Source organism: Muscardinus avellanarius (assembly GCF_963383645.1).
Source record: "Muscardinus avellanarius genome assembly, chromosome: 12".
Lineage (NCBI taxonomy): Eukaryota > Metazoa > Chordata > Mammalia > Rodentia > Gliridae > Muscardinus > Muscardinus avellanarius.
In genome coordinates this window covers 40994067-41006127 of record NC_137798.1, presented here as the reverse complement: position 1 = coordinate 41006127, position 12061 = coordinate 40994067, and the positions used below count along the sequence as shown (strand labels likewise).

Here is a 12061-nt window from a genome sequence, read left to right as displayed (position 1 = left end):
CAAAACAAAACAAAACTTTATTTTCAAAACAGGTCACAACACTAAGCTTTTGGCCCATTCTGCCATTGTACAAGCTGCAATGCTTGCTCAGCAGCTGAGGGGCATTCTTTAGTAGCATATTTGAAAAGTGAATAAAAATCCATATTAAACAAATATTCAAGTAGTTTCCATTAGAACGCAGATAAGTGTGACCCCCCAACTTCTAGTTTTCCATATTGCTGCATCTGTGCCAACTCTACTCTTACAAAGACATTTCAGAACTAGCAGTAATTGCTGGGCGTGGTGGCGCACACTTGTAATACCAGTACTTGGGAGGCTGAGACAGGAGGATTGCACAGGTTCGAAGACAGCCTCAGCTACTTAGTGAGGCTCTCAGCAACTTATGAGACCCTGTTCCCCCCCAAAAAAAAAAAACATAAAATAGGTCTGGCGGTGTAGCCAGGTAGAAAAGCCCCTGGATTCCATCCCCAGCACCACACACACACAGAAAAAAAAAACTGTCAGTAATTAAGTTAAACGGTCCCCCCAATCCCCTTACTTCAAGCTAAACTTGAGTTAACAGCTACAAGAATGGTATGTACACGTTGATCTTAGTGGAAGCACATGCTGCCAGGTGACCCCTCATTCTGCTCTCCTGAGCACAGGACACGGGCAGAGCGTCCAAGCCCAACGTGCAGGAAGCCATGGCTCCAGATCTGCGGCATGAGTTGCCATGTTGGTCCCAACATCACATAAGAGATGGTCGGCCTCTGAAATCCATTCAAAGTAGAAGCAGCAGCAACAGTGTGTGCACCCACGTTCTCAGAAAGCACCCCGTCACCCATGTGCATCTCGGGCAGGCCGTGGCGCCCCACCGTCCTGTCAGGGCCGTCACAGGTTGGTCCCCAGATGCTGGGTGAGTCATCCTGCCCATCGGGCTTTGGTCTCTTCTGCAGCGGGAACTTCACGTGTGCGTGATCCTAAAGGATGCAATCAAGTGATCCATATACTGTGTCATTCACGGTGGACGTAAATGTCTGCTAGTTCGCTCCGACTTAGTCATGGAACCCGTCTGCTCCTTCCACACAATGATTTACCCAGGAGTGTAAAATCGGAGGCAACATAATATCTGCCTGGCTTGGCCACGATTCTCACTCCAGAGTCTGATGGAAAATACGTGTCCAGTGCTGGGTTGATCACGCTGCTGGCGATCTCTTCAAATTTAAGCTTCGCATCCTCAGAGCCAGGAGAGCCACCACCAAGCAGATACACGCTGAAACCAACCGCGGCTCCCATGTCAAAGACACAGCGCGCACCGGAGGCCGCCGCACAGACTCCCTTCTTGTTTCATACTATAAACAAGTGTGTGTGCTGAGGCTCGAACTCAGGGGCATTCCACCTCTGAGCTACACCACCCAGCTCTTTTTTATCTTTATTTTTTTATTTTTGGTGGTACTGGGGATGGAAACCAGGGGCCTTCTACTTCCGGGCTATACTCCCAGACCTATTTTTTTTTATATTTTATTTGGAAATGGGGTCTCTTAAACCAGCTGAGTTTGGCATTGAACCTGAGCGATCCTCCTGTCTCGGCCTTCCAAGCACGGGGATTACAAGTGTGCGCCACCACGCCTGGCTCTTTTTTATTTTAAAACAGGGTCTCGCTAAGTTGCTGAGGCTGACCATGACCCTGCGATTCTCCTGTCTCAGCCTTCCAAGTACCGGGATTTCAAGCATGCGCCACCACACCTGACTAAGAGTGGCAATGAGGTACCAAGATTGTGGTTGACTTTAAATTTTTTATACTTATCCATATTTTTTCATCACTAACATGCACCATATACATATACACATGTTCATGTATATGTATATAAATATGTATATGAAGAACACTTAGTTGTAAAATAACTGTAATCCGGGAGTGTGTGGCACACACTTGCAATCCCAGCATTCGGGAGGCTGAGACAGGAGGATCGCGGTTTGCGGACAGTGAACCTTTGTGGACCTTTAGTGAGGCCCTTTGCAAGTCAGTGAGACCCTGTTTCAAAATAAAGAATAAAAAATAGAGCAGGGGGTGTAGTTTGGAGGTCAAATGCCTCTGGGTTCCATCCCCAGACCCACACACACACACACACACACACACACACACACAAAATAACTGTAAAACCCGAGAAATAGATCATGCCAAGTAAGGCCTTAGAAATTTCAGAGGCCAGAGGGCACCAAGCACAGTCTGAATGTATGCTATTTTCAATATGATCCACACAAAAATAAAATTAAGAGCCAGGCATGGTGGCGCACGCTTGTAATCCCCGCACTTGGGAGGCGGAGACAGGAGGATCGCGCAGGTTCGAAGCCAGCCCTGCGCGCTGGCTTAGGAGACCCTGTTTCCAAATAAAAATGTAAAAATAGGTCTGGGAGTGTAGTCCGGAGGTAGAAGGGCTTCCAGGAACCCCAGTACCACCAAAAAAATAAAAATAAAAATAAAATAATAAAAATAAAATTAAAACAAAGAAATTCCAGAGGCCAGAAAGTAATGAATGAATTGTGATTAGAGTCTCCTAAGGCGCCACATCAAAAACCACGGAAGCCCTGGACTCTGCCACTGCAAGGGCGAGCGGCGGCTCCTGCAGACAGGTGGCTCAGGACTGCTGTGCTGGCTCACTCTGAAAGACAAAACTTCATTCGGTCCATTGTCAAAGGCGTGGAAGGGACAATTCTTGCTGGCCAGCCTCTCTCAGCTCATCTCGCACGAAGCCTTTTGACCAGCTGGGAGCTGAAAAGGTCTGAGAGCGCCTGGCTCGTTCCCACACGAACGCTCGGGGTGGAGATGATAAAGCTTCTGTAGGCCTGGCATACGCACCATCCCTCCGCGCAGAGCGTCAGATTAGACTCTAAGTGAATGCGTTATTTGAAAATCAATGCGGGGACCATAAAGAAAAGCACGGTGGCGCTGTGACCGCCTCGCCCCAGCCTCCTCTGGGGACCGTGTGTTGTCAACGCCCCACCCGCGCATGGCGCGCAGGCCAGAGCAGCTGCGGCAGCATTTTTCCATCCTTGGTTTGTTTTCAACTCCCCTGAGAACCAGCTAGAACACACCTCCCGTGTATGCCAACTCTTCTTTTGTGAAGGGTCCCAAAGGGCTTCATTAATTTCTCAATCGAGCCCCACAGGTCACCGCTGCTGCTTCTGGGGCAAAGCGCTGCCTGACAGCTCAGAAACCCAGGACAGCCCTTAAAATTCAGCAGAAAAGGGTTCCCGCTATAGGCAGCTCAAGGAAACTGCATGTGACCAGCTAACCTGGAATTTCAGGGGCCCTTGTTAGCCTGGCAAAGAGATAAAAAAAAAAAAAGGCTGCCCATTGGCATCGAGGTGAGGTTGTCTTGGTGAAAGCAACATTTAGAATAAGTGGCCAGGCATGGTGGATGGGGGCACACACCTGTAATCCCAGAACCTGGGAGGCTGAGACAGGAGATCAAAGGTTTGAGGCCAGACTCCTCAACTTAGCGAGACCTTCAGCAACTTAGTGACCTGTTTCAAAGGGCGAGGGGGAGAGCTCAGAGATAGAAGAGCCCTGGATTCAATTCTCAGCATCAAAAGAAAAAAAAATAATAAGTGTATTCCAAAGAATAAGGTTTAAATCAAAGAGAACTCTTTGGTTGGTTGAGAAAAAATTTAGAGGAGTCTTAAAAGGTAATGCAATGGCGTTTCCTTATACAGCACTTCCAAAATCCAAAGGAATTAATTTTCTGATAGAATGCAGCTGGGTATTAGCTAGAAAGAACTACATAAAACCTAAGGTCAAATACATCAAACAGGGAAAACACAAAGCAATTAATGTGAGAGGAAAGGGGGGTGGCGGCTCTGAAGGAAGAGGAAATCGGGTATTATTATCCTGTTGACGATCACAGGCCGAGGCCTCTCCAGCAGGCAAGGGTTTCATTAACTAAATGGCCTGGAAGCTCTTAACACAGATGAATCAGAGAGAACGTGTTTCCGGGGCAGGAAAGGAAAAAAGGTGATGGAAAATGAGAGCCAAAAAGAGCTTTCAAAACAAGAACTTCTTATTAACTACTTGAAAATCAATAAGAAAAATAAAACAACTCAAGAGAACTATGGGCAAAGAGTATGAACAGGCAAGACTATTTTTTTTCTCTCTCTCACACACACACCAAGTTGCTAAGAAACATTAAGAGATGCTCAACATCCCTCATCATTAATTAAGTAAAAATTAAAATCATAGTGTGTTAATCCAGCATGGTGGGCACACATCTATAATCCCAGGATTTGGGAGGCTAAGACAGGAGGATCACAGGTTTGAGGCCAGCCTCAGCAATTTAGTGAGGCCCTGTTTTCTTTTGTGGCAATTATTTTTTATTATTATTTTTGTAATCATACATCACTTTGGAATACAAGACTTGAGAGGATATACAAGCACATATCATCCAATAAGCCCTCATCCAATCCCCATCCCATTCCCTCCCCCTCCCTTTATCCCATGCTTAATTGGTGATTATCTTTGATAAAATTGTTTATGCACCTCATGAGTTTTAAAGAGATTCCATCCTCCCCCATCCCCTCCCCTCTAATTGGTCACCTTAATTGCTTCTCAATAGGGCCCTTTCTACTACTCGACCTCCTTCTGTTACCCCTTTCCTCCTAGTTCTTGCTAATTAGGGGAAGCATCTGGATTTTATTTTCTGTGCTATTTCTCTGTGCATGCAGCATTGCAAGTTCTGATCCCACTCTTGATGGCCCCAGTAGTGGCCTGGCCACCCGGAGGACTCTGATCCCGACCTCTCTGGCTCCCGCACCAGCCTTGCCTCATGGGGAGGCCCTGATCCTGGACTCGGTGGCCCCCGCACCGAATTAACCCCTCCGCTGGCTCCTCTCCCGGCCTCAGAGGCCCCAGCACCGGCCTAGCCTCACAACAGGCTCCAATCCCGGCCTCGCTGACCCTGGCACCGGCCTAACACCTCGGCAGGCTCCTGTCCAGGTCTCGCAAGTCCCAGCTCCATCCTTGCCTCACAGCAGTTTCCGACCCCGGTAGTGAGGCCCTGTTTTGAAATACAAAGGGCCAGGGGTGTAGCTTGGCAATAGAACACCCCTAAGTTCAATCCCCAGTACAAAATAAATAAATAAACCAATATCATGATTATTTCTGCCTCTCAAATTGGCCAGTATTTAATATTGGTAGCCTGTGTACTGGTAATCCCTGTAATCCCAGTACTTGGGTGGCTGAGACAAGAAAGAGGATCACAGGTTAGTGATCACAACTTAGTGAGACCCTGTTTTCAAATAAAAAAATTAAATGGGGCTGGGGGTCTAGCTTAGATGTTGAAGGCCTTTGGGTTCAATCCCCAGTACAACAAAAATAAATAAATATTGGTAATATTCAAGGTTGACCAAGGGGCTGGTAGGCTCAGTGAAAGGATATGCGCAAAAAAAAAAAAAAAATAGGGCAGAGGGTGTCGCTCAGAGGTAGAATGCCCCTGGGTTCCATCCCCAGCACCACAGGAAAAAAAAAAAAAAAAAAAAGACGATGAAAACACTGGGGAAATACTCCTGTTAGAATTGTCATAGTCCAACTCTATTTGGAGGCAAACATCACAATTTTGCTTACATATTTTATGTTCATCTTTTTTATTCTATATTTGTTTCTAATAATTTATCTTACAAAAGTCTCAAGACCAGCCCTCAGTAATTCAGCAAGAGTCTGTCTTAAAATAATAAAGGCAGCCGGGCATGGTGGGACACACCTAAATCCCAGGACTTGGAAGGCTGAGACGGGAGGATCACGTGTCCAAGGACAGCCTCAGCTAGTAGTGAGATTCTTAGCAAACAAACGAGACCCTGCTTCAAAACAAAACAAAAAGAAAATGAGCTGGGTATATATCTTGGAGGTAGAATGCCCCTGAGTTCAAACCCCAGTATCACAAAGTTAAAAAAAAAAAAAAAGACTAGAGTGTATCTTAGAGACAGAAAGCCCCTGGGTTTAATCCCTAGTCACACACACACACACACACACACCCTAAATATTACGTATCCAAGGATGTTCAGCACAGCATTGTTTATAATACTGAAAAAAAGCCTAAAATAACCCAACCATCCATTAATTGGTGCTGCTTAAATAACTGTGGTACTTAACAATGGAAAGCCATGGAGCTATTAAAATGCGCTCCATCTCTTCACCTAGGAGGCATTCCGTCAGGAAGCAAGATGAAAGCGGTATGGAGGGTGTTTATGGGATTGAAATGGTTCTGTAATTAGATTGTGGTATTGATTGCACAACACTGTGAACGTACTCAAACCAACTGGACTGTAGTTTGAAATGGTTAAAATGGTAAGTTTCATGTGATAAGAATTTTACTTCGATTTTATCAAATAGTATGAATAACCTGATTCCATTTTTGTGGAGAAGACAATATTTATTAATATATGTACACAGAAAACCTGGAAAGAGATAAACTATATAACTCACAGTGATTATATCTGAAAGGAATAAGGATGATATGTTGCCAACAACCATGTTGTATATGTCTGTAACAGGTGGTTTTTTTGGGGGTTTTTTTTTTTTTTTTGGTGGTACTGGGGGTGGAACCCAGAAGCTTTCTACCTCCGGGCTATACTCCTAGACCTATTTTATATTTTATTTGGAAACAGGGTCTCACTCAGTTGCTGAGAGCCTCACTAAGTAGCTGAGGCTGGCTTCGAACCTGTGCGATCCTCCTGTCTCAGCCTCCCAAACGCGGGGATTATAAGCGTGCGCCACCATGCCCGGCTTGTAACAGGTTTTTTTATTTGTTTTTTTATTTGTTTTTTTATTTGTTTGTTTGTTTGTTTGTTGTGGGCCTGGGGATGGAACCTAGGGGGCATTCAACCTCTGAGCTACACCCCCTGACCTATTTTTATTCTTTATTTTGAAACAGGTCTCACTAAGTAGCTGAGGCTGTCCGCGAACCATGATCCTCCAGTCTCAGCCTCCTGAGTGCTGGGATTACAAGCATACGCCACCACACCTGGCTTTCTGTAACAGTTTTTTTTTTTTTGGAAACAGAGTCTCACTACATTACTGAAGCTGGTCTTGAACCTGTGATCCTTCTGTCTTATCTTTCCAAGTACTAGTATTACAGGCAAGCACCACCAAACCCAGCATTTTGTTTTTGTTTGCTTATTTTTGCTTTTTTGTTTGTTTGTTTGGGCACTGCAAATGATTAAATCCAAGGCCTTGTGTATGTTAGGCAAGTGTTCTATCATTGAGTTACTTCCCTGACCCTCTAATATTTTTTTTTTTTCAGTATTAGGGTTGAACCCATGGGCATTCTACCTCTGAGCTACACCTCCATCCCTATTTTTTATTCTTTATTTTGTGCTAAGATCTCACTAAGTTGCGGAGGGCCTCACTAAGTAGCTGAGGCTGGCCTTGAACCTGGGACCCTCCTGTCTCAGCCTCCCAAGTACTGGGATTAATATTTAATTTTTTAATGAAAGAGTATTTAGAATTTTCATGTTTAAGCGGGGGGGAAGATGTCACTGGAAAAGTAAATCCTGTTTTAGAGAAAATCTCATTGGAGAAGAAATCATTAAACCAGCAAAAAAAATTCCTTGTAAAGATATTTTCAAAATATCTATTTTACCAGGCATGGTGACATACACCTGTAATCCCAATATTTGAGAGGCTGAGACAGAAGGGTCTTAGGTTTGAGGCCAGCCTCAGCAATTTAGTGAGACCTTTAGCAACTTAGGGGACCCTGTTTCAAATTTAAAAAATAAAAAGAGCTGAGGGTATAGCTTGGAGTTATAATTCTTCTAGGTTCAACTCCAGGACTCCTCCCCCCAAAATCTATTTAAATGAGAACTGTATTATTTCAGAATGGTAAATTTTTTTATTTCTTATTCAATAAAGAAAAAGAGGAAATATGAAGATCTTTAGTGTAATTAGATACTAAAACCAAACTGTCATTGACACTGAAAGCATAAATGCTTTTTGACATAGGAGGAATTGGCCGCTGCTGTCTGCCTCCCCTGAGTTAAGCTTCTGCCCCCAGTCAAGGCTCCTGCTGACTGCCAAACTTCAGCCAGGAAAAGCAAAGAGGGTCACAAGATTAGGATGTGTGTGTGTGTGTGTGTGTGTGTGTGTGTGTGTGTGTGTGTGGTACTGGGGTTCCTGGAAGCCCTTCTACCTCCAGGATACACTCCCACGGGCTACACTCCCAGACCTATTTTTTCTTTTTACTTTTTATGTGGAAACAGGGTCTCTTAAACCAGCAAGGCTGGCTCCGAACCAGCGCGATCCTCCTGACCCCGCCTCCCAAGCGCGGGGATTACAAGCATGCGCCACCTCCCGGCTCCAGGATTAGGATTTTGGTTCCAGCTCAACCACAATCCTTTTACCCCACTAGATCGTCAGTTTTTTTTTTTTGTTTGTTTGTTCGTTTCATTTTTCACTACTGAGGATTCAATCCAGGGCCTTAGACTGAATTCACTCCGGTTCAAAAAATGAAGAGATTAGATACTGAAGGAAATCAAGATAAGCCACCCCCAATAACTACCTTGGCCTGAGGATGAATTTTTTTGTTTTGTTTTTTTGGGGTGTGGGGATGGAACCCAGGGGCATTCGACCTCCGAGTTACACCCCCAGTCCTATTTTTTATTCTTTATTTTGAAACAGGGTCTCACTGAGTTGCGGAGGGCCTCACTAAGTAGCTGAGGCTGCTCACAAACCGCGATCCTCCTGTCTCAGCCTCCCGGATGCTGGGATTTCAAGCCTGCGCCACCACGCCCGGCTCTGAGGATGATTTTGAACTAAGCAACCGAAAACATAAGCAGAGACAAAGCCCCTGGTCTGCCTTTCCTGCCTAATGGTAGGCCATAAATTTTGCTTTGAGGAAGGCACTCTTTCTCACCAAAAACAGAGTGACTTTGGTAACAAAGATGTCACATCAAGATGAATCTGTAAAATCAAACCATTCTAAAATGCCCTTATCTTAGCCGGGCGTGGTGGCGCACACTTATAATCCTCACGCTTGGGAGGCTGAGACAGGAGGATCACGCAGGTTCACAGCCAGCCTCAGCTACTTTGTGAGGATCTCAGCAACTTAGTGAGACCCTGTTTCCAAATAAAGTATAAAATAGGTCTGGGAGTATAGCCCGGAGGTAGAAAGGCCCTGGGTTCTACCTCCAGTACCACCAAAAATAAAAAATAAAAAAATAAAAAAAAGTGCCCTTACCTTCCCTTAGTTTTCTTCATGTATTTCCTACTCATTTCCCTACAACTTACCAACCATAGAAGCCTATTTTTTTTCTGGTTAGGAAGGGCAGATAATGGGGATTAGAGGGAATTTTTTTTTAAAGTATATAAGCTCCCAAGTCTAAGCAGTTCAAATTTGCTCTTCATTTTTGTGAATTTCCCATGCAAATAAAAATGTTAACATCCATAAAAATCCTACCTTGACTCCGGTTTATCCATCTTTTGTCGTTTTAATGTACAAGCCTCATTCAAATGCTTGCCTAGTACGTGTGAGGCCCTGAGCCCAAGAGGGCAGACAAAAAGGTTTTCAGCCATAACAGCACTAAATGATTCGAATTGTAAAATTATGTGAGTATGTGAAAAACTGAGCTGGGCCTGGTGGCTGCGGGCTACAATCCCAGTACTTGGGAGGCTGAAACAGGAGGACTGCGGGTTCAAAGACAGTCCCAGCCATGAGTAAGACTCTCGAAACCTAACAACACCCTGTTTCTAAACAAAACAAAAGGGGGCAGGCGGTGTCATGCCGCTGGGTTCAGCCCCTGGGACCAAAAACAGTAATGAAGACGAATCTGAGGGCCAGCCGCACACCTACAGCCCAGCCACTGAAGGAGCCGAGGTAGGCGCTGCTTCAGCCTGGGAGCTCCAGACTAGTCTGGGTAACAGAGTAAGACCCTCCCTCTCGAAAGAAAGAAAGAGAGAAAGAAAGAAAGAAAGAAAGAAAGAAAGAAAGAAAGAAAGAAAGAAAGAAAAGAAAGGAAAAGAAAAGAAAGGAAAAACATCGAAAAGCAAAGCAAAATTCTACACTCAGAAAATTTCGTTCAGGGCCATGCATATTTTACAGTAATTTTTTTTTTTTCTCCTTTTGACTCCTGGGCTTTAAGCATGCCAGGTAAGTACTCTACCACTGAGCTACACCTTCAGCCCTTATTCTACCTCCTGTTTGGGAGGGGGGATTACTGAGGATTGAACTCAGGGACGTTCTACCTCGGAGCTATAACCCAGCCTTTTTTATGTTTTACTTTGAAACAGGGTCTTGCTAAGTTACTGCGGCTGGCCTCAAACCTGCAGTCCTCCTGTTTCAGCCTCCCAAGTATCGGGGGTTACAGGTGCAGGCTACCATGCCCAGTTTACATAATCTCAGTCTGTTGGGCTGAGGACACAGCTCAGTGACAGAGCCCTTGCCTAGCATGTGTGAGGCCCTGGGCTCAATCCCCAGTACTGGGGGAGGAGGAGCTGTTATAGCAACTAAGCTCAAAGCTATGGTCGACTCTACCTGCTTCTGAGGATGGCCACAAGACCGTCTGTTCATATAACCACCTGTCACCTTTGAATCCTGAGGCCAGGCCGGTGGGGCTCGCTGGGTAGGCCAGGAGATCTCCCCTATCACTTCCTTCCAACCCGTTGGCCTGTGATACCCTCCACCTCAACAATCCTGAGACCCGCATATAAATCGTGTTCAATAAAAACAATTAGCAGAAAAGAGAATTTTCAACAGTCGTAATTACCTAAATGTTCCACCATCAACCATTCCAATGACTCAGTCCTCTAATCGATTGTTTCAATGGATGGTAATTAAAACCAAATAACCTCTAGGTTCATTTATTTCTGACAAGGGCTGCACGGAACCTCTAGGCATTGTATGGCAAGGCCCTGAATCACAGCAGGCAAAGCAAAACAAGAGCAGGTCGCCAGCTAGAGCAGGAGGGAGGCAGAGGACCTCCCTAAAGAACAGGTCGTCCGGACTAGCGCGCGAGGCTCCCGCAGCACCGCTTCACAGCCGGGAGCCCTCCCAGGCTCTGCAGTACGCAGTGGGGCCCTTAGAATAATCCCCATTGAGCCGGGCGTGGTGGCGCGCGCTTGTAATCTCCGCGCTTGGGAGGCTGAGACAGGAGGATCGCGCAGGTTCAAAGCCAGCCTCAGCTACTTAGTGAGGCTCTCGGCAACTTAGTGAGACCATGTTTCCAAATAAAATATGAAATAGGTCTGGGAATATAGCCCGGAGGTAGAAAAGCCCCCGGGTTCCACATCCAGTACCACACACAAAAAATTAAAAATTAAAATAATAAAATAAAATAGGGCTGGTGGTATAGATCAGAGGTAGAATGCCCTTGGGTTTCATACCCAGTACCATAAAAAAAGAAAAATCTTGCAAGACATTTCCATCAATTTCCCTAAATATTAGTGACAGATGAAAATCAGACCCGGCTTGCCATATTTATAAGGCGAGGGAAGGTCGTACGACAGGGATGTTACACTTGTCCCTGTCCCTTGTAAGTTATTAAAGCACACAGTAAGTCCACAAGACCATTTCAGAGTTGAACTCAACACAAAGTAAACTAAATGCAAACAACATTACAGTGCAGACTGTATATTAACAAACCTTGCCCGAGCAGTATGTTTATAGAAACTTGTGAATATTTAAAACAGCAGGGGGAAGCCGGGCGTGGTGGCGCACACTTGTAATCCCAGCATTTGGGAGGCTGAGACCAGAGGATCGCGGTTTGAGAACAGCCTCAGCTACTTAGTGAGGCCCTCTGCAACTCAGTGAGACCCTGGGGGTGTAGCTCAGAGGTAGAATGCCCCTGGGTTCCATCCCCAGTACCGAAAAAAAAAAACCCAGCAGGGGCAGCCCGGTTGCTCTGTGGCATATATAAATAGCATGATCTCAGCTGGGCATGGTGGTGCACAGACGGACAGCAGGCTGGAGGACAGCTCACCAACTTAGCGAGAACCTGTTTCCAAACTAAAAATTAAATATTAAAAACCAGGGCTGGGGTATAGCTCAGAGGTAGAATGCCCCCGGGTTCAATTTCCATCATCACAGAAAAAAAAAAA

General features: G+C 45.3%; 1 pseudogene across 1 annotated transcript in view; it reads right to left on the bottom strand.

The window, feature by feature from the left end:
• Nucleotides 1-562: 562 nt before the first annotated feature.
• LOC308270989 (ornithine decarboxylase-like) overlaps nt 563-12061 on the bottom strand; it is a 29583-nt pseudogene continuing 18084 nt past the window's right edge. The window contains exon 4 of the transcript in view: nt 563-1317. The product of the transcript in view is annotated as an ornithine decarboxylase-like (transcript). The remainder of the gene's footprint in view (nt 1318-12061) is intronic.